Genomic DNA, 27,111 nt, shown 5'->3' with positions numbered 1-27,111 from the left:
ATGGTGTTGTCTGTGTAGCTGTCAAATTGTTGTTTTGAATTTTTGATGTAAAATGATTTTTCGTTGCTTCTACTGCTGCCGCTGCCGCTAACTCCGCTAACTCCGCTGTTGTTGTTGTTGTTCGTATTTGCAGAAGAAGACGAGTTTTCCAAAAGATTTTCTTTCACTAATTCCCAAATGTTGGCGGTGGTGTTGATGTTCGCTCAAGTCGGTTGAATTGTTGGTTGGTTGGCTGGTTAGTTGGCTGTGTGGTTGGTAGAAATTTCGTTTATTGTTTGCTTTTGAGATTTGTTGCTGTTGTCGTTCCAACGTTTGTCTATTTGTTTGTTTATTTGCTCATTCGTACGTTCATTTGCTTTAGCAAGGCTTTTTGGCTGTTTTCCTTTTTTGGCTGAAAAAAAAAGAAAGAAATGTTCTTGTGTGAAAGGCGGCATATTTGGTGGGATGTGTGGGGTTGTGTGTGTTACCTGTGTGTTATTTTTGCAGACGACTTGTCGCAATTTCACATTTCTTACATCGCTCTATAAGCCTTTTTAAGTTTTCTTTTTTTTCTTTTCTATTTCCCTCAATTGTAAAGGTTTAAGTTTAGTTACACCTTGGCAAAGGTAGTTGCAATGATTTGAAATGATTTGGTTGTGAGAAAGTCAGATTTAATGAACGTTTTATGATTGGTTATGAATTTAACATTGGAAAATTTAATATCAATTACTGAAATTGAATTATTTAGGTAAAAATATTTATAGAAAATGTTTTAAATAAAGGCCCTACTCACCATTAAACAAATTTACATAACAAACATTAAAAATTGTTCAAAAATGTTCAAGGAAATCTTGCAATAAGTCATGAGATGTAAAGTGATTTATGAAAATCAATGCCTTTAATCTTTTTAACTTAATGCTTTTAATAAAATCTTAAACGAACACTTACAAATATAAGTAATATTGCCAGTAAACCAGGCTATTGTACCCCAACCTCTTTCTCTCCTCATCCATTATTCAAATGAAATATTAAAGTGTTGCAGTAAAGCAAATCCGCTAAATCGATTGCCACAATATAGATGTAAGTAAGTATGTATATGTATATTCGCAGTAATAAAGCAAACAAATCACACAACCACAAAGCAATGTTGCATATACATACATAAATATTGTATATTGTTAGTAATATTGAAATATGGTGTTAAAATAATTCATGTGGAACCAACAAATAAACTTAAATAAATAAAAGAATCAAACAAGAAGGATGGTTCCAAGCACAATTCCAACAATTTCATTTTCTGTTTGCAACTCGACAACAAGACGGGGGCAAAACCCAACAAATGCAAAGAAACTAAATTGAAAAATCAACATTTGTAGCAACAAAAACAACAACGTCACACAAAAAACAAAAAAAAACACAAACATGAACAAATTTATAAAACGAAAAGAAAACACCCAAAATCACAAATATCCAAAGTATTTTTACATGTTCAATGTTGTAGCTATTTCTTTTTTTGGCGTTCTTTCTTCGGCTTCTAGCATTATTTCTTGATTTCATTTTTGTATGCTTTGGGATAAAAGTTCAGCACACATATGTCTGTAGATATATTAGGGTGGCCCAAAAACTAGAATGAGATTTTATTTAACAATTTAAATTTTCTAAGAAAATATAGCTCAAGTCAAGACATAAGAATATAAATATTCGATCTGTTTGTTTGTTATACCCTACACCACCATAGTGGGGAGGGTATAATGCGTTTGTGCAGATGTTTGTAACGCCCAAAAATATTAGTCTAACACCCACATTAAGGTATACCGATCGACTTAGAATCACTTTCTTAGTCGATTAAACGATGTCCGTCAGTCCGTCTGGTTGGCTGGCTGTCATGTAAACCTTGTGCGCAGAGTATAGGTCGCAATTTTGAAGATATTTCGATCAAATTTGGTACATATTATGTCTTCGGCCCAAGGACCAAGCCTATTGAAACTGGCTGAAATCGGTCCATTATTTCACCTAGCCCCCATACAAATGTCCTCCCGAAATTGGACTTTATCGTTCATAAATGTTTAATTTATATATGTATCTCCACAAATTCCGCTCCAAATAAGTTTTATATATTCAGAATTCATGTCACCAAATTCAGTTACGATCGGTTCATAATTAGTCATAGCTCCCATATAGACCCGCTTCGGAAAATCATTTTAACGTGCATAAATCGTTTAAAAATGTTGGTATACTCACACAATTCAACATAGTAAACTTTAATATAGAAATAAATCACACGACCTAATTTCATGGTGATCGGTCCATAATTGGTCATAGCTCCCATATAAGGACCACTTCCGAAAATCACTCAAAAATATAAATTATTGAAATTTTAAAAGAAAAATCGTTTTACTTAGTGTAGGGTATTATATGATCGGGCTTGACTGACCATACTTTCTTACTTGTTTTTGTATACTTTTTGTATTGAAAATTCCCAATGATAGTAAAAATATAAAAGCTAGAAAACAAACGATATTTACTGAAATTTATATAATTTACTTTATAATTTACATATGTATGTCATATCGCAATAAGCATTGAAAGCAAGTGTAATTCAAGTCTTGAATTCAGTTCAAGCCCTTGAGTTATAGTTGTATTACACTTTATATCAATAGCATATCAATGGCTCCAGTAAAATTGAAACGTAAATTCAATTTACATATTTTTTATTTGAAAAATATTTAATTTTTTCAAAAGTTTAAAACATAATTAAAACAAAATGTTTGAGTGCTTGAATTTTTAGGGATTTAATGTTTATTGGGATGCTTCATATGATTTTATAACTTTTTATTTGAAATTTATTGAAATTTTGCATTCATGCATAGACCTGATGACGATGTAATATTATGTTTGAAAATTTGAAAGTTAATTTGAAAATTCGAACTTATGTTGGAAAAATTTTTAACCCTTGGAGGTATAACCAGGTCTGTGCAGACTTTTTTCATATAAAAGTGTGTAGAACTTTATTGTTTTTCGTGTTAGAGACAAATCCTTTCATGACTTCCTGGAGCAACATTCTCCGCACACAATGAGCAAAAAATCGAATCGATTTTGGATCCTGGTTCGGCTTAATATAGATTTTAAAATATTTTGGTTCAAACGTCATAACCAGGTCTGTGCAGATCTATGAATAATTTGAACGTTAATAAAAATTAAAAAAGGAAACTATACATATGGTAGCTCTTTTCTATGTATAATGTAAGGAGATTCACACATTAATAATGCATGTAAATAATTGTGGTTTCATTGCATGTATTGCAAAAAGCCGATTTGTTTACAGCATTCACATGTCAGGTATTCGTGCTTTGAATGCCAAACAAACAAATTTACACATACTTTTAGGAGACCTGACTATGGAGACCAGACCTGGTTATACCGTTTAGCACCAAAAAATCCTTATACCTCCGAGGGTTAAAGCTGTAGAAATAATCTCTACATACAGCTGATGGATTTCAAGGAAATTTTATGTTTGAAAATTCGAAATTAAATTCGAACTTATTTTCGAAAAATGTTAAAGATGTTAAAATAATCTCTAAATCGTGAGGATTCTTAAAAAATAATTTTAGTATTATTTGAGGCCAATTTCTTACATTATTCAATTTCGAACTTAACAATTTTTGAAAAAACTATACAAAACTGCTTCGAAAATGTCGAATTTTGTGCCAACAATGCAACATATGCGGAAAGTTTTTCCTTACTTCTATAATTAAAGCGCTGAAACACACCGATTGTTAAACAAAGCTTTTGGTGAATGTGTTCCATCGTTTTCAACATGCGAGAGTGGTTTTGGTACGGAAGACAAAGATATACCAGCCTATAAAGTTTGACGACCAAGAATTGAAGGCATTACTCCATGAAACTTTGCGATCAGCAGGATTCATAATAAACCAGGTAAATGGGATACCACACGAATAGAAGCCGAGAGACCTTGAAATATGATTTTGCATGTCCGAAATGCAGCTTGATCATTATAAATGATAAGCATTTTTGCACTGCATCATTACTTGCGATGAAAAATGGATCCATTACGATAACTGGAAGCGTAAGAGATGATATGTGAAGCCCGACCAACCAGCCAAATCGATAACAAAGCCAAATACGCATGGCGCTAAGGTAATGCTCTGTATTTGGTGATACCAAAAGGATCCTATCTATAATGAGCTGCTGAAATTTGACCAGACCATCACAGGGAACCTGTGTCGAACACAACTGTTTCGTTTGAAGCGAGCATTTGCCGAACAATTCGCAGAATATGCGGCCAGACATCAAACTGTAATATTCCAATCATGACAACGCTCGGCCACATATTTCATTACCTGTTAAAAACTATTTAGAATGGAGTGATTGGGAAGTTTTGACTCACCCGCTTTATAGACCTGATATTGACCCGTCCGACTACTATTTGTTTCGATAGAAGCAGAACGCTCTCTCTGGGATACGTCTCACTTTGGAAGAGCTTGATTTAATCAGCTGTGCTTGAACAAACATTTTCTAAGTTACTCAGCTAAGACACAAAAAGCCAATAAGCAAATACACAGTATAGTGATGCTAGTTTAATTTTCGGAGTTATTTAGTAAAGACACAATTAAGCCAGTAAGCTAAGACACAATACAGTGTTGGATATATAATTTTGAAGATATATTTAAGGTCATTCCATAGCCCTTCGAACAAGTTTGAATTAACATCCCCTCGATTTCGTTGAAATTCAGATTTTATATTTTACTATTAGTATGGCATTTTATGAAGTATAATACAGGATTTTATTATAGTCCTCTAAATATTTACACCTCGTTGGACATTTTTGTGATAATTTAGAAGTGCTACGTATCAAATAAATTTAGAACACGTCATCCGATGTTAAAAATTATATTTTTTTATGGTTCTTCCTAGAACAAGAACCTCCAAAATGGGGAAATGTCATTTATCCAAGTTTCATTCATAACTACTTACAACCAGTGATTTCATTGCAAAATTTACATTCGTATTATCTGTACTGGTTTAGTAAAGAAAATTCGCATCACAAATTCGCTTATTAACAATATATTTCAATAAATTTATTTAAATAAAAATAGTTAACTGTGAGATTTAAAACGTTTTAAATAAATTTAAAAACTGAATTTTTCCCTTTCACTGAACAATTTGTGTCTGTTTGAGGATCCGTATAAAGTTTTTGGTTACCGTCACATTATATTTCGATCATCCCACAGTAGTTTTGCTTCAGGTTCTTCACTGTATCTGTAATGAGTGGTGGGCGACATCCAGATTCAACATTAATAAGGTATTTGTGAAATTTATGTCGGTTCTAAGAATGTCGAAAAGCTGCTTTGTACGAGCTCCAATCCAATAGATCGAGGATATGTCCTCCATGTCTTTCATTATACGCCTGCATGCCAACTATGACAGTTCATAAGGCAGCTTTGAATATATCATATCCCACGTTTCTTTATCCATGTCCCCAGGGCTGTCGGCTTTGAAAACCTTGGCGATTTCTTCGCTGGTGATAGTTGCAGTAAGTGTTGGAAAGCAATACTGTACAAGATGTCCAACTTTAGAGGGCTGTAAAAAATAATCTGTATGATTTGCAGCTGAGAGTACATGATCTGTATGTAATGTTACCAATTCAACATTATTACAAGTTTTTTTAACAATATTATATTCATATAGTAACTTAATATACATATGTTTATGGCAATCATGTTCATGATGAATCATTAGATTATAATATATTGTTCTCATATTATGAGAACAACTTAATATGGCACAGGCTTAATCATAAAAATAGTAGTAGCAAACATATACTTATTTACCATAATCATAAATATGATTGCTACAATCATGTGAATCGTAACTTTATCATATTATGGTTATCGCAATTATATACATAATTACAGTGACCAGAAGTTATTCAAAAACTTTGAAAATTTTTGAAATGCTTACAGTAAATATCTGTATAGGGCTATAACCAAATATTGGCTCTAACATCACGCGATGGCAAATGTTATGATATTTACGATAACATTTTTTTCGGGTCATTTTGGAATAAAAACTTCACCCACAAAATCGATTTTTTTAAGTCATAAATTTCTCAAATATGTATTACTTTTTTTATTTGTTTATAGTAAAAAAGCGGATTTTTCCCGTTACCACAAATTTTAAATAAAGATTCGAGCTAGGTTGATATATTGAAAAAAAAAACTATTTTCGTTTTTTGGATTAAAAAAATTAAAAAAATTATCCCCAAACTTTACCGCGTTTTGTGGGTGACCTTTTTTGACAACTGCGAAAAAGTAATAAATACGATTTGAATGAAATTTCACATGCATAAAGAGGAAGTGTTGTCGAGTTTAAGTTTTGAACTTGGGCGTCATGGGCCCACCAGGGGCGAGACCAAGAATCCTATTTCTTCATTTGTGTTCCGATTTCAAAAAAATTACACATATAGAATCTTCTCATCGAGAACTACAAAAAAATCAATTATCTCTTATAGCTTAGGAGATATACGCATATGAAAATTAAATTTTCAAAATTTTTACCCACCTGTTTTTTGATAACAGCGGATCCAAATATTTCCTGATTTTCTCCAATTTTTCTCTATTGCAGTAACAAAATGTGTATGTGTCAAGAGAAAAAGAAAATAATTGTTTAAAAATAATGACTACGTCCAAAGTTATATGCATTCGAATTTAATTGGGCTGTAAAAAAGAGGCGATTTTTCGGTAATTTCTTGGGAAAAAAATACTTTTTTTCTTTTAAGTTATCGCAAAAAATTTCTAAGAGGATGTATAAGGAATTTATACTTTTTGAAAAGCTAACTTTTCATCAAATATTTTAAATGAAAAAACATTTTAAAATTATTGATACCGAGAGGACCAGGTTCAGTCAAAAAACGAAAATTTTTTATGTAAAATTCAAATTTAGAACAAAAATTCTCAAATCGCATATTCGATATTAAAATATAGTAACCGATTTTAGATGGCCCAATATGTTTTTAATCAAGGTATCGCAATTATAGCCAAAAAACTAAAAATTCCCATTTTTTAAAAATTGCGGTATTGCTGATAATAAATTACAAAATTTGTTTTTGTTTTTCCATTTTAAATAGAAAAGTCTGCATAACTGTGAAATGTCACTAAAAACTATTCATAAATAAAAATTTAATTTCAATTTGAAAAATTTGTATCTATGCAAAAATTCAATAATTGACATATTTTTCAAAAAAGTATTCCATAAATTTTTTAATTGTCAAAAGTTATATACATTTTTGAAAAGAAGATAAAATCCTCTATCCATTGATATATAATATGTCTGCTTTATATTTTTTATGTGGCAAATTAATTAGGGAAAACTCTAGCAGAGAATTTTCCTAACATAGAAATTCATAAAAAAGTATGTTGCCTGCCTAACAGATTTTTTTTGAATGTAAATAACAGTGATAGTTAAATTCTCCGCGAGTTGTTAAGTTTTTCCTAATTAATTTGTCACGTAAAAAACATAGGGCAGACATATTATAGAGGTTTTTTGTAGTGCTCGATGAGGAGCCTCTATATGTGTAATTTTTTTTTGAAATCGGAACACAAACGAAGAAAAAGGATCGTTTTAAAAATATAACATACCCGGTGGGCCCATGAGGTCCAAGTTCAAAATTTAAGCTCGACAACACTTTCTCTTTGTGCACGTGAAATTTCATTCAAATCAAACTTACCGTTTAGAAGTTACATATTTATTTCCCTCTATTTTTTTTCTATACCACTGTGCATTAGTGACTAGACCTTCTTGAAGTTTTTAAAAGTATTCCGAATTACAGTTTTCTAGGAATTTTGCCAGAACTTCAGAAAATATCTAGGAATTACCCGGGATCTGCACAAAAACTTGGGGATTTCTTAATCCCGGGATTGGCCAACCTATTTCGATTCGAAAACTTCTGAAATGTTATAGAAATTAGATTATCTACTGGCAGACTCTAAGATGTTGTAACAACTTAACAAATGCCACTCGTACCAGCATGTTTGTACGTATAAGTGTTTTTGGCAAGCAAGTACAAACAAATGTTAAAAATTCCACATACGACTACGACAAGAAGCAGCAGCCGAAGTAGAAGCAGAGGAGAGAAAGAAGTTTTTTTCTCCTGTTTTTTTTTTTTTGCTTCATAATATTTGCACGATATGCAAACAATTTATTTGTGTATTGAGGTCGCTAAAGAATAAACGACATCATCTAAATAACAACAACAACAACAACAGAAACACCAACGACAACAGTAACATTCAGTAATTTTTGCCTGTTTGCATGAGTGTGTATTTGTATGTGTAAATATTCGTGTATGTATGTTTGTTTTTTCGTTTGCTCTGTTTATAGTTTTTGTACTAAAGTTTGAGAGTGTAAGGACTTGTTTTTTCTCCCGATTTCCATTGTTCATATGGGTAAGTGTGAATGTGTGTTTTTTGGTATTTGTATGCATGGCGGCATTAAGTAATGGCTGGTTGCAAAAAGCACCAAAAAATACAACAAATATCTACAAAAAAAAAAAGGTTTAGAAGCCAAGTAATATAACAAATTTTATGGTTTGATATTAAAAATTCAACAGAAATACACACGAAAAAAAAACAAACAAACAAAATACGATTTAGCTGAATTTTTTATATTAAACTCTACACACAAACAAACATACATGTACATATAAACTTACTTATACTCTTGCTTAGGCACGTTTGTGTAGTGTTGTTACATAAATAAATATTTAAATAAAACATTTAAACATTTTCTTTCGGCTTCTTTTGCAAACAACAAAGACAACAATATGTCTTTTTTTCGGTGAGATGCTTAGATGATAGTTTTTGTTTTTTGTCCAGATATCTAGAAAGAGGCTTATAAAGCAAAATTTACAGCTTTATAGTTTGTTGTTTTAGGAAAAAAATCTTTAAAAACTTATTATTTTATAACACATACCGGTAAAGTTTGGATTTTGGCGAGAGACATGGAAATATTATATCGTTAGTTTAGTGTGGTAGCATGATAAGTCCCTTTTCACAAATTTTTAAATCGTTCCAAATTCCTTGGTTTTAAATATTTTTGAAATCTGTTAATGTAGTTTTATTACACAGAGAAAACAGATTCATGATAGAAACCGAATGTGTTAACAATCGAATGTTTCTACTTTGGTGACCGAGTTTTACAAAATTTTAGAAGAGGTAACAAAAGTTTGGTTGCTTTAACCGAAATTCTTCTTTACCGTTGATGAAACCGAAAAATTCTATGTCTGCAACCGAATCATTCGTTGGGCAACTAATTCAGTTGCTACTACGAATCTGTTTCCTTGGTGTACTTAAGACCTTTTTGTGGACTCATTTTCCTTTACTTAATTTGTAGTTTTTAGTGGATTAAGCTCTTTTTCTTATAACATTTTTCTATAGTTTTATCGTTTAAACTCGGTTATTTGATTTAAAGTCTCTATTGTCAATAAAGTTGCCTTTTAAATAACATTTAAAGCTACTGCTTTAAATGTTAAATTGTACTATACATAATTTCACAAATTTTTGAGGTAAAAAGTCATGTCTTGTACTTTCAAGAATGCATTTTTTGTTATTGGTATTTGATAAAGAAAACTTTGAAGCAAATAACGGGAAATTAACGGCGACTGCAAGTGGTCAAAGTCTTTGTTTGTGAGCAAAGTATTGAAAGCAGTATATAGATTGCAATTTTATTCAATTTTTAAGATTATTTAAATAGTTAAAAAACAAACATAAAGTTAAATTAAATATGGATAACACAGAGGGAAAAAGTTCAAATTTTTTGTAAGAATATCTCAGTTAGATGGGAGTGTTCCCGTCATATTGGATCTGCCATTTTGAATCTGTAAAATTTTAACTCAGATTCGAAATCAACAATCTTAAATATCCCCGTATACTTATTTTCATGTAAATCAGAAGACATTTTAAAATTTACGCGGCCATACTGGATCCGCCATTTTGAATTTGAAAAGTTTTACCTCAGATTCGAAATCAGCAACCTTGAAAACCTCCGTATACCGATTTTCATCCTTGTTCAGTGATTTCTTATAATTTTGGGCACAAAAATGGGTGAAATTACCTATAGTGCATTGTAGGCAATACTGTGTGATGACAGCACTTATTGCTTATTGTGTCTTAGCTAAGTGACCATGAAAATAAAATGGTGTTTGTCTAGGCAAACAGTGTATTGTGCTTTAACTTATTGCGACTTAGCTAAATGTCTTTAATATAATTTCTGAGTTGATATTAGATTATTCGTCGGCCCATGAACACATTGAGCTGAGACCCTTGATACTTATACTTATTAAAATCTGTATTTTCGGATGCGGATGCTTCCGTGGCCTCTACTTTCTTTTTAATATTTTGTTTTAATTGCTTCAACGCAGGGGTAGTAGCGCCATAATAGGAAGTTTCCAAGGGCTCTTGTTTTTGTTTAATATAAATTGCCTCTCATACTAGGAGAGGTATGAAGTAACGTGAAAAGCTTAGACACATGAGTGCTGATGTTGGTTTCGTAGTGGAATTAAATAAAATGGTGCATGAAAAAGAAAAACATTGTTTAAAGAAATCTAAAAATTCATAAAGTTTTGATGCAAACATCGACTTCTACTACAACTGCATCCAGTGCTGTGAAAGTACAACAACCCTTAATGCCAGCTATACTAGCTGGCATTAACATAAACAGTGTAGTGGTGATGAGAAAATGGAAGATATATTTGGTACCATTTCTGGCGAACACAATGAATATTTATCAGATAGCGATATTGGGGGAAGAGATTTAAATTTGATATCCAATCGCAATACATCGTCTTCAAATATGCCAGGACCCATTGACCGCTCTCAATCCTTACAGTGAAATATAATGAACAAAACAAGCAAAAGTTTACATGTACCTCCATAATTGGTACTTAGAGAGTGGCCGAATTACAATATCAAAAAGTTAAAAGCGCTAAGAACGTGAAAAGTCGCGAAGCTCTGAATAAAATCAATTCTTCGGATTTATGCCGTAGCCATCAGTGTCAACAGCTAAACCCATGCAAGATGAAAACAGCATATATTTGAAGATTCTTCTGATTCTGAGAAGATGTCACACCATCTACAACCAACATATATCACAGTGATGTTACCGATGTTTTCCTTTTCTCAGACTGCGATGAGAATTCCTTAGAAAAGGAGCACACTGCCAGCATTAGCTGTAATAATAATAAAATAAGATAAAGAAGAATTTCTCGGAAGAGGAAAAGCAATTGCATCATTAGAGACGCAAAACTTCTTCATCGAATGCTCTACAGCTGGCTTCAAATATTGTGCCACCATCTACATTCACTACCATAAAGCTAACAATTGATGTCCAAACCTGCACAAGGCCTACTCAAAAGTCGAAAAAGAAGATTTGCCAACCGCATCTTCAACTCTGCACAGTGGAGCAGAATCAAACAAACATATATGTTATATGTTTGTTCTTAAAGAAATTTTTTTTGTTAATAAAAAAAGAATTCGCCCAAAACTCAGCATAAATTTATTATTTTTGGAATTTTTATTTTTTTTTAAATTGAAAATCATTTATTTTTGCATCCATAATTGATATTGTGTAAGACTATTTGGCAATCAAAGTAAATAAAATAAAATTAGTTTAATGTTAAAGCAACTGCTCCGGGTGTATACGTTATATTTAATACGTCATAATTAAATATCGCTCATAAGTATTTTGAGATAGGAAAATAAAGAGAATAAAATGAGACGTGTGTCTAGAAATGTGTCTTGTAAAGACACTTTTTTTTACAGAAATGTGTCTTGTAAAGTCATTTTCTTACAGAAATGTGTCTTATACAAGACAATACAGTTTCTTACAGAAATGTGTCTTGTACAAGACAATACAGTTTCTTACAGAAATGTGTCTTGTACAAGACAAGACACTTTCTTACAGAAATGTGTCTTGTACGAGACACTTTCTTATAGAAATGTGTCTTGTACGAGACACTTTCTTATAGAAATGTGTCTTGTACGAGACACTTTCTTATAGAAATGTGTCTTGTACGAGACACTTTCTTATAGAAATGTGTCTTGTACGAGACACTTTCTTATAGAAATGTGTCTTGTACGAGACACTTTCTTATAGAAATGTGTCTTGTACGAGACACTTTCTTATAGAAATGTGTCTTGTACGAGACACTTTCTTATAGAAATGTGTCTTGTACGAGACACTTTCTTATAGAAATGTGTCTTGTACGAGACACTTTCTTATAGAAATGTGTCTTGTACGAGACACTTTCTTATAGAAATGTGTCTTGTACGAGACACTTTCTTATAGAAATGTGTTTTGTACAAGACACTTTCTTATAGAAATGTGTCTTGTGCAAGACACTTTCTTATAGAAATGTGTCTTGTACAAGACACTTTCTTATAGAAATGTGTCTTGTACAAGACACTTTCTTATAGAAATGTGTCTTGTACAAGACACTTTCTTATAGAAATGTGTCTTGTACAAGACACTTTCTTATAGAAATGTGTCTTGTACAAGACACTTTCTTATAGAAATGTGTCTTGTACAAGACACTTTCTTATAGAAATGTGTCTTGTACAAGACACTTTCTTATAGAAATGTGTCTTGTACAAGACACTTTCTTATAGAAATGTGTCTTGTACAAGACACTTTCTTATAGAAATGTGTCTTGTACAAGACACTTTCGTATAGAAATATGTCCTGTAAAGACACTTTAGTATAAAAATGTGTCGTGTAAGGACACTTTCGTATAGAAATGTGTTTTGCAAAGACAATCTCTTGTTTATTGTTGGTGATTTAGTTGTCTAACTAAAAAAAAAAATCGCGTCCATGCGTTTCAAAATGGAAAAAATTTTAAATTTCAATTTTCAAATGCCTATAACTCGGAAATTATAAAAGATAAATAGCACATCTTTGATATCAAAAATGGGACGTATTTGAAAATCTTACATATCGAATGTACCCTTCTTTAAGCCCCCATAGCGCTTTCGCTGTACCCATTTTTAGGGTATATTTTAATAACTCCATGTCTACGCCAACGTCAAATTTTGTCCTGATTGGGCTAGCCGTTTAGAAATGCCAGATTTACTTACAAAAAATTTTGTTCTGCCCCACAGTGCTCTGTGCAAACCATCTCGCTGATGCCATGTCTAATAGGAGACGACCGACATTGATGAATTAAACGCCCTACTAAATCAAAACACCAAATACATCCTAAACGAATGTTTTGGGGTATCTGAATCCATAAATTATGTTTGAAAGCTCTGCATTTATTAGAAGCCAGTTTCAATATCTATATAAGATTTGAAGTATGTTTTTCTACGTGCTAAAAGAAAGTTGGAAATTTTTAAACTTCTTCTCTTATAAAAATCCAACAACCAGTTGATAAAATATTTTACGAAATATTTAGAGCAACACATATTTCGTTTTTTCTGAAGACGTACATTTTTATAATTTTGTCCAGACCGATTTCAGATAGGTACCAGAATGTCTAGGTGAAATTTTTAGTATAGCAGACTTCATGTAAATCTACTAAAAATAGCAAGCACAATCTGACAGTTAAGCATATTTGATTTTCCCATTTTTTTATATTGTCCCTTCTTACCAACATTACAATGACTTTAGTTATATATAAAATATTAAGGAAATTTAAATTAAACCAAAATATTGTCTACATCAAATATGATACTCTCATTCTAATTACATTTCACCAACAATTCAATTTCATAACAACCATCCGCTGTGAACAACAGCAGCGATCGATAACAATCTTCTGCAGAATAAAGTTTAATTACCAGAATACGACGATTATTTCTTACTTCTCTCCATTACAAAAAATGTAATAAAATTCAGATTTCTTTTTTCAACCACTCAGATTTTACCCGCCACATACATGAACGAGTGGTTATCAGATGAAGCGTTAAATTAAAATTTTTACCTATTAACTGGATAATGTGAAACTTATACACACATATACAAATTTACACTTATACAAAGTAAATTATCAACATGCAAACTTAATACACATACACAAATGTAAGTATATGTATGTTTGTGTATGTAAGTATACATAAGTGTATTACGATTAAAGGACAATAATTACTCATTATTTGTACTGAGGGTTTGAGCGTGTATTAAACACAGTTAAAGCAAATTGAAAAAAACCAACAACACCTCTCAGAAAAAAGGAGAAAAAAACAGTTAACGAAAGGAAGTGTAAGAACAAATTGAAAGATGGCAGCAAAAAAATATAAAACTTGTAAAATTGACATATGACAAGGTTAAAACCATTAGTAAACTAATGGATATAAAATGCAATTGTACAATATCCTGTACAAAAGCTGAAGGTAGCAATTTCAATCATTATTATCATTTTCAAACATTTTTTTTTCTTTATTATTATTATAATTATCTTTCACTCAAGAGCTGCAGCAAAAAAAAAAAAGAGACAGAGAAACAGGATATTACCTGTAAAAAAATATACAAATAAGCAAACATGCGAAAAGAGCAGACTATAGATTTGTAAAAGACTTTTGAAGTCTTTTAAGTCTATTGCATACTTTACTTAGGTTGTGAATTAATTAAATTTTTAAATAAAATAGCTTTGATAAGGTACAATCATGTGTTAATTGTATGTTAGAGGAAATATTTGATACAATTATGTATTTGTAATACATACATGTAATTAAGTTGTCATTTTGTTGTTTGAAATTTGTGGCATTTAACGAAATTTTTTTCTGGTAATTGAAATACTTCAGGTTGGAAATTTTTCATACCTGACTACTAGAGGTACCCGCTGAAAACTTTCGTACCACCAAAAAAAGCTTAGCTTGTTATAAGAAGGGCAACCCGTGCCGACTTTCAATTTAGTTTTGAGGTGCATTTACAAGGGGAAAAAATGCATTTTTTTCAGTTTTTTTAATAAAATTTGCTATTAAGTAATTACGTTTGCAATTTAATTTAAAAGAATCGAAATATGTGCGTAATTATCGTTCTAATGAGATATAAGAGACAAAAATTGGTTAAAAACTGTTAAAGTTATTAAAAAATCGCCAGACCATTAACGTGTCTCAGGCCACTAGAACAAGAAATGTAGGAATAAAATTAACATATTTTGAGAAATATTAAAACAAAAGTTTATTCTTACTTAAAATATATCCATATTAACTTTTATATGAGTTTTTATCTTCATAGGATACAGTTAACCTATTCGCAGGAATAACCAAAAAAAAATATTTTTTTAACGGCAGTTTCCAAACTCCAATTTAAAATTTTGTTAAACAAATTTCAGAAGTTTTTGATTATCACTTGGAGATTTATTGACAACATAATAGGGAATAAAAATGTGAAAAAAGTATGTCAATACCTCCTATAGTTTTTCCGTACCTGCGATTTAAATTTTGCGATTTTCGAGAAAAACTAATTTTTTGGCCATATTTTGTCATATGAGCCGAATTTCCTTACTGTTATGATTTTTAAGTAAAACCAATTCAGAATATTATAGTCCAGGTCCATTTAAATATAGTCTGAATGTTTTACTTAAATCGGATAACGCTAAGCCTTAAATCTTGAGGGTCAAAGGTCAAATTGTTCAATATTTGGAACTTTTCATGGAGATATAGCGAAATATTATATATTTTTGGGCCGATTTTAATGAAACTTAAGAACAGTTTAAGAATTTTAACACTGATTTCTTGTTTGTGCTTATTTTGCCCTTAAATTTAAATAAAATAAAGTGTGTGTGAGATATCATCCATATTTTTTAATAGATCGAAAAGCTAATCGATGCTATTATGTATGAATATAACATTTTGAAAATGTACGCCGTGGTTTCGCTGCTTCCTAAATGTTTCACTTTACATTCACCTGACAATGACCTTAAATCGCTCTTGCAGATTTCCAATGGTGCAATACTTTTTTGGCACGTAGCGCCGACCAGTTGAGCCAAAATGTCGCTGGTATCCATATCATCTTATTCAGGCCAAAAGAAGTAGGTAATAATCGACATGTAGCGCTCGCCTTTTTTTTTGGTTCGGTGATGACGTGGCCAACTTAACGACGTGCTCAAAGAAATATCGGCAGCCTAAAATCAACACCAACCACTTACCTTTTCGGGATGCATTGTATGCTCTTGGATCTCATGTCGATTAGTATCGTCCCAAATTAAAGTATACAATTTTGATTTTGCAAACTCTTGTTGAGTTTTACAACAGTCTTTATGGAGTAATGCCTGCAATTCTTGGTCTTCAAACTTTTTTGGCGGTCTTGGGCGATCTTTTTCTTCCGTATCAAAATCACCACTTTTTATTTAAATACATTTATTGAAATGTATTGCTTATTTAGTTAAGTGTATAATAAAGCAGCACAGATTCTACTAATGTAAATTTTGCAATGAAATTACTGGATGTAGGTAGTTATGAATAAAACTTGTATAAATGACATTTCCCTATTTTAGAGGGATGACGTGTTCTAAATTTATTTGATCTGTAACACTGTTAATTTTTCACAAAACCGTCCAACGAGGTATTTTATACTTGATATAATGCCTAGCTAAGAGTAAAATATAAACTCTGAATTTCAATGGAACCGAAGGGGGTATAAATGGAAATGAACTTTTACACAACAAATAATGGTTAAAATGATCTATACAACACTGTATTGTGTCTTAGCTTACAGGCTTAATTGTGTCTTTACTAAATAACTTCGAAAATTAAACAAGCATCACCATACTGTGTATTTGCTTATTGGCTGTCTGTGTGAACATTATCTGTACAACACTATATTGTGTCTTAGCTTACTACCTAAATTGTGTCTTTACTAAATAACTTACTGTTTACTTTCGGCCAAAAACCGATTGAAAGTAGTTTTTGATTTGTATCAAAACCCAAATGAAGCCAAACAAATTTTTTCTAACTTATGGCGTTTTCTTTTTTAACACAAAATGTTGCCAACATATTTTGTACCATTTATTAAAAGTTACCCATACCCTAATAATTTTTTATATTTTTAACGATCACAATAGAACAAAAACCATTACCATTTATGCAATTTTCTTTTATGTACCTGTAAAACTTAACATTTTCCTGTTTAAAAAGTGCTGCATTACTAACACTTTGATAAAATTGAAGGTGAAACGTGTAGCATATATTCGGGGTTTTAGGGCAACATTATTTGAAAAGAACACGTTATACCCTTACCAAACTACATTTGTTTTAGAAAAGAACACAGAAAAGGATAAACGGCAGAATAACGGCATCATTTATACCGGAAAAGTAAACGCCATTAGTTATTAACGGTAAAATTTTACTTATTTTGCTAACTATTGTAAATTTTTTCCAATTTTTTGTTGCTCTTATAGTAAAATTTTACAAAATTTCCAATAACTTTGTTATTTTATAGTAAAATTTCCCAAAGTAATGAGTTTTTTTTTAGTAAACTTTCTTTCAATTTTGGTATTTTATAGCTAGATTTTTCTTTAAAGAAAAATTTTCATAATTTAGCTATCTTATAGTAAAAATTCCCAAAAATGTTGCCATTTAAAGTCAAGTTTTCAAAATGTTGCTATTATTATTTTACAAAAACTATTGTATTTTTAAATGAAACAAAATTCTAACCAGCAGTTCCACTAACTAAACATTATAGTACGTGTAAGTATGTCAAGGTTATAATATTTCATACACCAAAAATAAACTACAAACAAAATAACAACAAAATATTTTATAAATTATTTGAAATAATTGAGGCAATTATAAAAATACCTGTGTGTCATTTCAAAAAGAACGATTAAGCCAAGTACTAACTATGTAACTGCTGGTATACTTGAAATACACACATGAATATCTAGCACACCATACGGACAGGGGTATATTTTGTAGTGTAGATGAAGTAGTCAACATTGAAATATTTAATTTAAAATAAATTATTTTCACTAGCACGTAAAAAGTTAATTGAAAAACAAATTAAATGTCTAAAATTAGACAACAGTTTGTGTGAGAAGTGATGATAGTCAACTCAAAAGTAGGCTTTAGATTTATTATTGTTGTAAGTAAGTAAGGGAAAATGCTGTTGGGTCTAAAAGTAGACAATATATTGTTGTAATTGATGGTTGCCTGAAAGTATGCAATATATTATGTTTGTTAGTTTTAGTAATATTACTTAACTGCATTAGTTAATATTTATTTGAAATAGCTAATTCCAATTAAAGTGTATAAAATTTGTTCTTTTTTAAATTTTTCAAAAAAACATATTTCTTAAAAAACCGCCCGCCCACTTTTGCAATTTGTTATAAATTTCCGCCATGTGTTGTTATTTGTCTAAAAGTATGCAATAGTTTTTTGTTGCTTTCTTTTAACAATAGTTTATATTGTATTGAAGTGTAGAGTTTGATATTTTGTTTTCTTTAGTTTCATTTTGGCTGGAAAAGTTTTTCAACAAAACTAATCCCGCTTGAAAACACTATAAAAACAGCTTTTCGAAATTTAAAACTTTTCCAATAAATTCTCCTCCCAGCGAAATGACAAGTAGTTTATCTATTGTTGAAATATAGCTTAATACTTTTTTTAAAGTTTCAAAAATAAAAGTTAAGAAACAAATATATAAATAACGGCAGCAGCATTTAAGAAAAAAAAAATAATAATGCAAACAAGTAAATACAGATTCAGATAATCAGATTTTTTTGAAATAACTGTACAATACCACAGGAGTAAAAAGTACTGTACCTCCTTTGTGGATTCGTACTTTACTTTAAAACCAATGTGTCTAATTCAGTGGTCGGCACTGGTAGCCTCCAGGTGCCAAAGGCAATAGGCCACTCACATGCACAATGCAACACGAAAAAAAATAACCATATATGGACACCACTACGTGATAAAAGACAAAAAAAAGTCCCGTGTAACCCAGTTTTTCTCAATGTCATGCACATTTTTTTTATGGGTCCCCAAAGTTTTGGTCTCATTTTTGCAAGAAAGTGATCATTTTCTCCATATAAAATCAAAAAAACCTCATCATCAAGATCAAAATCGCAAAAACTTTAGAAAAACCGATTTTTTACCTTTTTTCTCCTGTTCAGGTCCATAGGTAGCAAATCGTTCAAAACTCAAGGAAACAATCAACTACAAAAATGTACCTAAGATATCAGTAAACAACTTTCTAGAACATATGAACTTCGTAGGAATGATTCTTAACACCGTTTAGGTAGGAATTAAGTGTTTTGGGCAATACTTTTATAGCAGCTTTAAAAAAATTTATTTCTAAATTTATTTCGAATTTTATAAAGTTTTTTCCGATTTTGATCTTGAAGATGAAGTTTTTATACCCTTCACCTTCGTGAGAAGGGTATATATAAGTTTGTCATTCCGTTTGTAATTTCTACATTCTTCATTTCCGACCCTATAAAGTATATATATTCTGGATCCTTATAGATAGCGGAGTCGATTAAGCCATGTCCGTCTGTCTGTTTGTCTGTTGAAATCAATTTTCTGAAGACCCCAGATATCTTCGGGATCCAAATTTTCAATAATTCTGTCAGACATGCTTTCGAGAAGTTTGCTATTTAAAATCAGCAAAATCGGTCCAAAAATAACGGAGATATGAGCAAAATCTAATCTGGATTACTAAGTCATTAATATAGACAATATGGATATCTAATGATAGATATTTCAAAGTCCATTGCAACGATGTAGATAAGACTGTAGTAGGTTGGACCTACAATGGGTCAAAATCGGAAAAAATATTTTTTAACCCGAATTTTTTTTTCATCAAACAATTTTTTTTGTCACACATTTTTTTCCAAAAAAAAAATAAAAAAACTTTTTTTAAAAAAAATTAAAAAACAATTTCAAAAAAAAAAATTTGGAAAAACAATTAAAAAAAAAAATTAAATTTTGTTTACCTAAAAATATTTAAAAAAATTTATTTTAAAGTATAATTTGGTGAAGGGTATATAAGATTCGGCACAGCCGAATATAGCTCTCTTACTTGATTTAATTTTATATGTTTAAATTTTGTGTTCTTTATGACAAGAGCTACAACTTTGCCTTAGACAGTAAATCAAAATTCTGAACTGTTTGCAAGATATGAGCCTGAGAAAATTATCACTTTCTTGCAAAAATGTCACCGTGGCCCCAAATCTTTGGGGGTCCATAAGAAAAAAAGTGTATGACTTTGGGCAAAACTGGGAGACACGGGTATTTTTTTTTTGGTCTTTTATCAAGTAGTGGTGACCATAAATGGTTATATTTCCATGACTCAAAAAATTACAACACAAATGTGAGTGAATCTCGTTAAAATTACGATTATTAAAATTCTTAAAATATTGATTTACAACATTTAGAACAAAATCTCTATAATTTACATAAAACTTACATAAAAAATAAAATCTCATATTAAAAATTACTTAACTATTTGCCAAACTAATGTTAGAATAAAACAAGTATGTATGCAAATTCACATTTTATTTAAAATGATAAACTGACTTATGCCAACAAATTTATGCTGGCATAGAATGTATTTTATAGATTATTTTCAAAACGAAAATGAGAAAAAAATTGTGTTAAATACTATAGAAAAAAAAACGTATATTCAAATAAAGAATAATGCTTTATATGCTTAATTTTTATTCGGTCTAAATTTATACAAATTTCATACCTAAATACATAAAAATTTATGATATTTTGATTTTGTCTGTTTTCAATGTATGTGAAAATGAGTAAAAAAAAAAAACAAGAATAATGCATTTTTCATACCACTCACATTCACATGCTGCTGCATGCCTTTGCATGCTTCTTGCTGATGTTTGCTTTACTACTCTTATACATTTGTTATTTTACTCTTATAACGGAATGGATGGTGTGTGTTTGGAAGTGTTTTAGTTTAAAATATTATGATTTCAAATAATATATATTGTAGTTTTGCATAAATATTGTATTTTCCTTTAATATGTTTGTATTTCTATTCGAATATTTTAAAAACACATTGAGGAAATGTTTTATGTGGTGTATGATTCTTGTACTTGGGTTCGGTTTTTCATTTGTGTGTTTTGTTTCCTTTACTTTATTCTTTCAACTTGAGGTCATAACATTTTTGTAGTCATATTATCTATATATTTTAACATTTCCACTAACATGCCCCATTTTATATGCAAGTATATAAGTATGAGTTTGAGTATTTATTTTGTTTGCTCCTATTTGTATGCTATGTATGCCAGCAGAAATTCAAAGTTCTGGGAAAAGGTTCAGTAGGAAATTTATGTTAACATTGAAGATGCTTTCTTATAATAATTTACTGTACACTGATGCATATTCCTATAAACGCACTTAATTTTTCTGTATTTTTGTTATATCTTTGTTGTTCTCATCCAAATGCAAAATTTAACTTTTTTAATGAGAGAAAACTTAACGGTACATTTTGAAAGTAAACAAGTATTTTATTTATTAAATATTCTTGGTGCTATTTTAAGTGGAAGATTCGTATAAACGCAGACGTGGAATAAAATATCAATTTTAGTTTTTTTTTCAACCAAAGGTACGTTTCTAATAGTAACATATCAATTTACTCCAACTTTTTCTATTTGAATCAATAAATTTCATTACTTTTAAAGATGGCCAAGGGAACTTTTATGTCCGATCAAGAAAAGATTCAAATTAAATTTTTTCACGACCAAGAATGTTCCAATAGAGAAATTGGACATAAAATCGATCGTTCGGAAAGTTTGGAGTTCGCAAACCTACAAAGGGAAATACAAAACTAACAAGAAGACAACTTAATCTAATAAAACAAGAAGCCACCCGCAACAAATTGAATTCCACACAAATAAAGAATAAATTGAATCTTCCACACATTTTACGAAACGAAGAAAACATAAAATGGAAAAAGCCGAAATTTAAACCAATTCTAAAAAAGCACCATAAAGAAAATCGTCTAAAATTCGCAAGAAAATATATGAAATGGACAGATGTGTGAAAAAAAGTAATTTTCTCTGACGAAAAAAAAAATAATTTAGACCATTGGTAGGCAAAAAGAGGCATTTAATCTTTTGGGTAAAAAATAAAATATCCACAACAACATCAAGAAACTGAATGAATTGTGTGTATTTTTACGCTCTATTACGCTCTTTTGTTCACATTTGACGAAAATCATCGTAACCTGAACAATATGAACGCCTACCATGGATTTAGACAGTCCTGACTCATACTCATGCTATTGGCACGATTTGAGATCAAACGATGTTCGGATGTCAAAACGTAATTTCGGTGGTGGCAGTGTTATGGTTTGGGCAGCGTTTTCTGCAGTTGGCAAGTCGAAAATATGTTTTGTTCCGACAAAAATTAATAGTGCGCTTTAACGAACTGTTGGAAGATGCTCTTCTCTCATTTATGGATGAAGATTGCATATTCCAACAACATAATGCTGCAATCCATGTTTCTAAGCAATCGAAATCTTGGTTTAATGAACATAGCATTCCTCTGTTGGACTGGCCGGCTTGTAGTCCGGACTTAAACCCAATGGCGAACTTGTGGGGATTCATTGCCCGTAAAGTTTATGCAAATAATGCCCAGAATGAAAGCATAATGACTGTGACAGAGCTGATACTATGAATTAAACAAGTCTGGGAGGAAATTGATTCCAATCTGCTTAAAAAACAAGTAAGAGAGCTATATTCGGCTGTGCCGAATCTTATATACCCTTCACCAAATTATACTTAAAAATATTTTTATTTAAACAAAATCAAAATTTTTTTTTTAATTTTTTTTTCCAAATATTTTTTTATTTTTTTTAAAAAAAGTTTTTTCAAATTTTTTTTTTAAATTTCTTTAATTAATTTTTTTGGAAAAAGAATTTATGACAAAAAAAAAATTTTTGATGAAAAAAAAATTCGGGTTAAAAAATATTTTTTTCCGATTTTGACCCATTGTATGTCCAACATACTATGGTCTTATATACGTCGTTGCAAGGGTCTTTGAAATATCTATCATTAGATATCCATATTGTCTATATTAATGACTTAGTAATCCAGATATATGTATGTCAAAAATAGGTCAAAAATCAAGGCTGTCCTAGTTTTTTCCTTATATCTCGGCCATTTGTGGACCGATTTTAAATAGCGACCGAGCCGGAAGAATTTCGGAGATATTGATGTATGAATCGTGTATGTAGGTTATTTGGGGACTTCGGAAAGTTGATTTCAACACACAGACGGACAGACGGACATGGCTATATCGATTCCGCTATCTATAACGATCCAGAATATATATACTTCATGGGGTCGCAAATGAAAAATGTGGAAATTGCAAACGGAATGACAAACTTATATATACCCTTGCCACTCATGGTGAAGGGTATAATTAGTGGAATCAATGCCAGACTGTATTTTTGAAACAATCCATAACAAAGGATCATCCACACATTATTAATAATGCTACAGTGGCCTATAAATTAAAGTGCGTTTATAGGAAAATACCCTTAAAAATGGCTGTTGATCTCAAAATTTAAGTAAAAAAAATAAATAAAGTACAAATGAATTTTTGTTGTAAACAATATTTTAAGTAAACACATTTGTAGCCCCCTAAATATGTTCATGTTTAATTTGTACAATCTTTTGAAAAAAAGTAGTATGCGTTTATAGGAATATGCACCAGTGTATTAGATAAAGATGTTTGTTTAAAATAAACTTCTAGTAAATAGCTACAAACTGATTAACCCTTTGTCCAAAAATCTGTCTTTAGTTGTAAGAGAAACCATGACGATATTACTTTCTGAAACACAATGAAAAATCTCGTGATCCTTTTTTATATTCCTACATTTTTCCTATAGTCCTTCTCAACTAACTACATTTCTCCAATATAAGATTGTATATTTAAGGACAATGAATTCCGTTTCTATTCTGTTTGAATAATTTTGTTCTCCTTTTTAGCTGCTCTTGCAATTTCTTTGCTTGTTGTGCCAGGGCAAGACCAGTACAAAAAGAAATCATAGCATACTTTAAGGAGCAATGCATAACATAGGAGGCGATAGCATGAATATACAAATATTTTTATAAAAACATTTCATATCAATGCATTTTATTATTATTATTATTTATAACAACAAGAACAACAATAGCAATTATAAAAAACCATAAAATAAAATCTAAAAGAAGACAAGTATCTCTACATAGTATAAAGTATGCATGTTTGAAGAAGAGAAGCTGTTTTCATACATTCTGTTTATTAAACTGATGTGTCAATGGTTTTGTGTAAGTACTAGCGTGTGAGTGTTGGGGGTATAGGTCATGTCACTATTACTAAAACAGTGTGTATTTCATATAATTTTCCATGTTTGACTTTCGATTATTACATGTTAAACTTTATGCCTGAGTTAAAGGCAGGCACTAAAGGTCATATACCAGCTTTATAGAAGCTGGCAATAAATATTAATATTTGTTTTAAATGTTTAATAATTTGAAATGAATATTAAAAATGTGTGTTTTTTTCGAGTGAAATTAACGCATAAGTAGAATTCCTTTATAAATGACACCTCCGATTCGGATGGGTGTTAAAATATTTCAAAAGATTAAAGTTTTTTTGAACTTTTTAAACATTTTGCAAAATTCTATCCTTTACGTAGATTTTGTTTAATTGAATTACAAAAGCAACAATAACAAAACCGGTGTTGGCTATTTGAAGAAATTATATCGAATTTTTATATCTCTTTGGTTTGGTGAACAATCAGTGGTACTTTTTTCAAATTAAAGAAGTAAAGCAAAACTTCCCTCTTATGGCGATTCGTTGGTACAAAATTCTCCATTTTCGAAGATATTCCCGGCCGGGAATTCCCTGACCCCAAACCCTAATTATTATACAAAATATGATTTGATTTAAAATTTAATTTTTATTAAGTAGAATTAAATAATTTGAACTAAATAATTTACTTTTTTTTTAATTTCAGGTAAATAAAATAAAACATAAATAATTTAAAAAAGGTATTTATAAAACAATTCCGTATTATGTAATGTAATAAATTTTGAACGATTAAAATGGAGAAGTTTTTTTCTGAAATAAGCGAATTCACTTAATTGTGAATAAATTCGAAAATAATCCATCGCTTTTTACGATCCATATCTCATTTTGTTCGTATGACATGAGGCTTTTATAAAGTAACAAATCTAAACAATTTCTGCCTTTTTAAATTTTTCATGATTTTTTAAAACAAAAAAAATTTGATATTTTCAATTAAAAAAAAATATATTTTTTGCTTAAATTTGTTATTATAACTCCGAAAATACTGAGCCGATTAAAAAGCAATATACATGTGAAAATTTGTATATAGCATGGGGAAAATGTTTTCAAAATTATTCGAGAGAAGAACATTAACTACTTAATTTTATGTACATCAAACAAAAAAGTTTAATTTTGTGAAAATGAGCGAATTCACTTAAAAGAGTAACGTTACTGACTGACTGATTCATCATCGCACAGCCCAAACGGCTGAAGCTAGAATCACGAAATTTTAACTGTGGGCTCCTCCCTCCCCAGAACGATCCGATAAGAAGGAATTTTTGGAAATTCGAACGTTTAGGGGGTAAAAAAGGGTAAAAACGGGTAAATACGGTAACCTTATATCTTCAAAACTAATAAAGATACAAAAAAACTTAAAATTGCATGTTACTCCATTTAAAAAATAAGCTGACAGGTGTTTCGTAGTTTTTGGAAATTCGAAATTTGGGAGAAAACGGGTAAAAACTGTATTTTGGTACTTTTTTTGCACCCTATGTATCTTTTAAACCAATAAACATAGAAACAAATTTTAAGTCGTATTCTTTAATAATCAAAAAATAAAAAATACAAGTTTGGTACTTTTTGGAAATTCGAACCCTTAAGGGATAAAAATTGTGTTTATTTTTGGTACTTTTTCATTAAATATTGTTACGTTTTAACCTTTTCAAAACGCTGGTTTATTTCCTTTAAATAAACCGGATACTTTTGATTGCAAATAAAAGCCGTTTAGTAGTTTAAAAATTGTAACAACTCTTTATTTATTTAAAAATGTACAACAACAGAATTAAATAGTCACTCAATGATTTTTATACACAATTATAAATTCGCAGAAATATAGACACAATTTATAATGTACACAAATTTACTTGAAAAACACAACACACTTTAATGCACTCAGTTGATGTTTATTCGAAAAGCGTCTCTGATAAACTCACTAACGACTGCAACCTCTGCCACTATTTATAACACTGCCATCTGCACTCTAGATTGTTCTTTAACTGTCAAAGTTCGAATATTCTAGATCACACGCCATCTGTGGTGTACTTTCTACAATGTTCTTTAACTGAATATTCGAATTCAAACAGCGTTGCCAACTTACGATCAATGGTCAACTGAAAGCTTTTATTTAATAATGCCCACAGATATGTTACAGTTTGCAATTACAGCACTGTTATTTGAAAGCATTATGCTACTTTTAAATCAGTCCTTAAAATCGTTATATTTGAATTCAAGTACAATTTCGTAACAATTGGTCAATTCACAAGGTCTCTTATCAGTCATATTGTTATAATGTCCTAATATATCACGACTCGGCGGTTCGGCCTAACCGACTCTTAGGCATTCGGCGCAGGTCTCTACTGGTTGGTTACGATAACACAATAAACATAGCATACAGAGTAGTATTATTTTAGGACATTTTTTGCTTGAAAAACAATAAAAACTATTGTGAAATATTAGGACATTATGACATGATAAGAGACCTTGTAAATTGACCAAATATGTTTTTCTATAATTTGACATAGACATACGAATATTTTATTATGATCTCCTACAACGATACAGAAATTTATTTGAATAAAATGTTACCACCTCAATGGGGATAAAAAAGGTACCAAAAAGGGGATAAAATCGGGAAAATACATTTTATTTGAAATTATTAAGCCGATTTTTATAATTTTTTTAACATTGGTTCCTAGATTCATACAAAAATTAACTAACAGGGTGTTATTTGGAACAAGGTGTATATTGTGCCAAATCCGGGTAAACAGTTTGGTACTTTTTTTAAAACATTTTTTTTCATGGGCACATTAATACAGATTTTAAT

Source organism: Calliphora vicina, chromosome 3 (assembly GCF_958450345.1).
Source record: "Calliphora vicina chromosome 3, idCalVici1.1, whole genome shotgun sequence".
Classification (NCBI taxonomy): Eukaryota; Metazoa; Arthropoda; class Insecta; order Diptera; family Calliphoridae; genus Calliphora; species Calliphora vicina.
Note: the sequence above shows the minus strand (reverse complement) of the source record.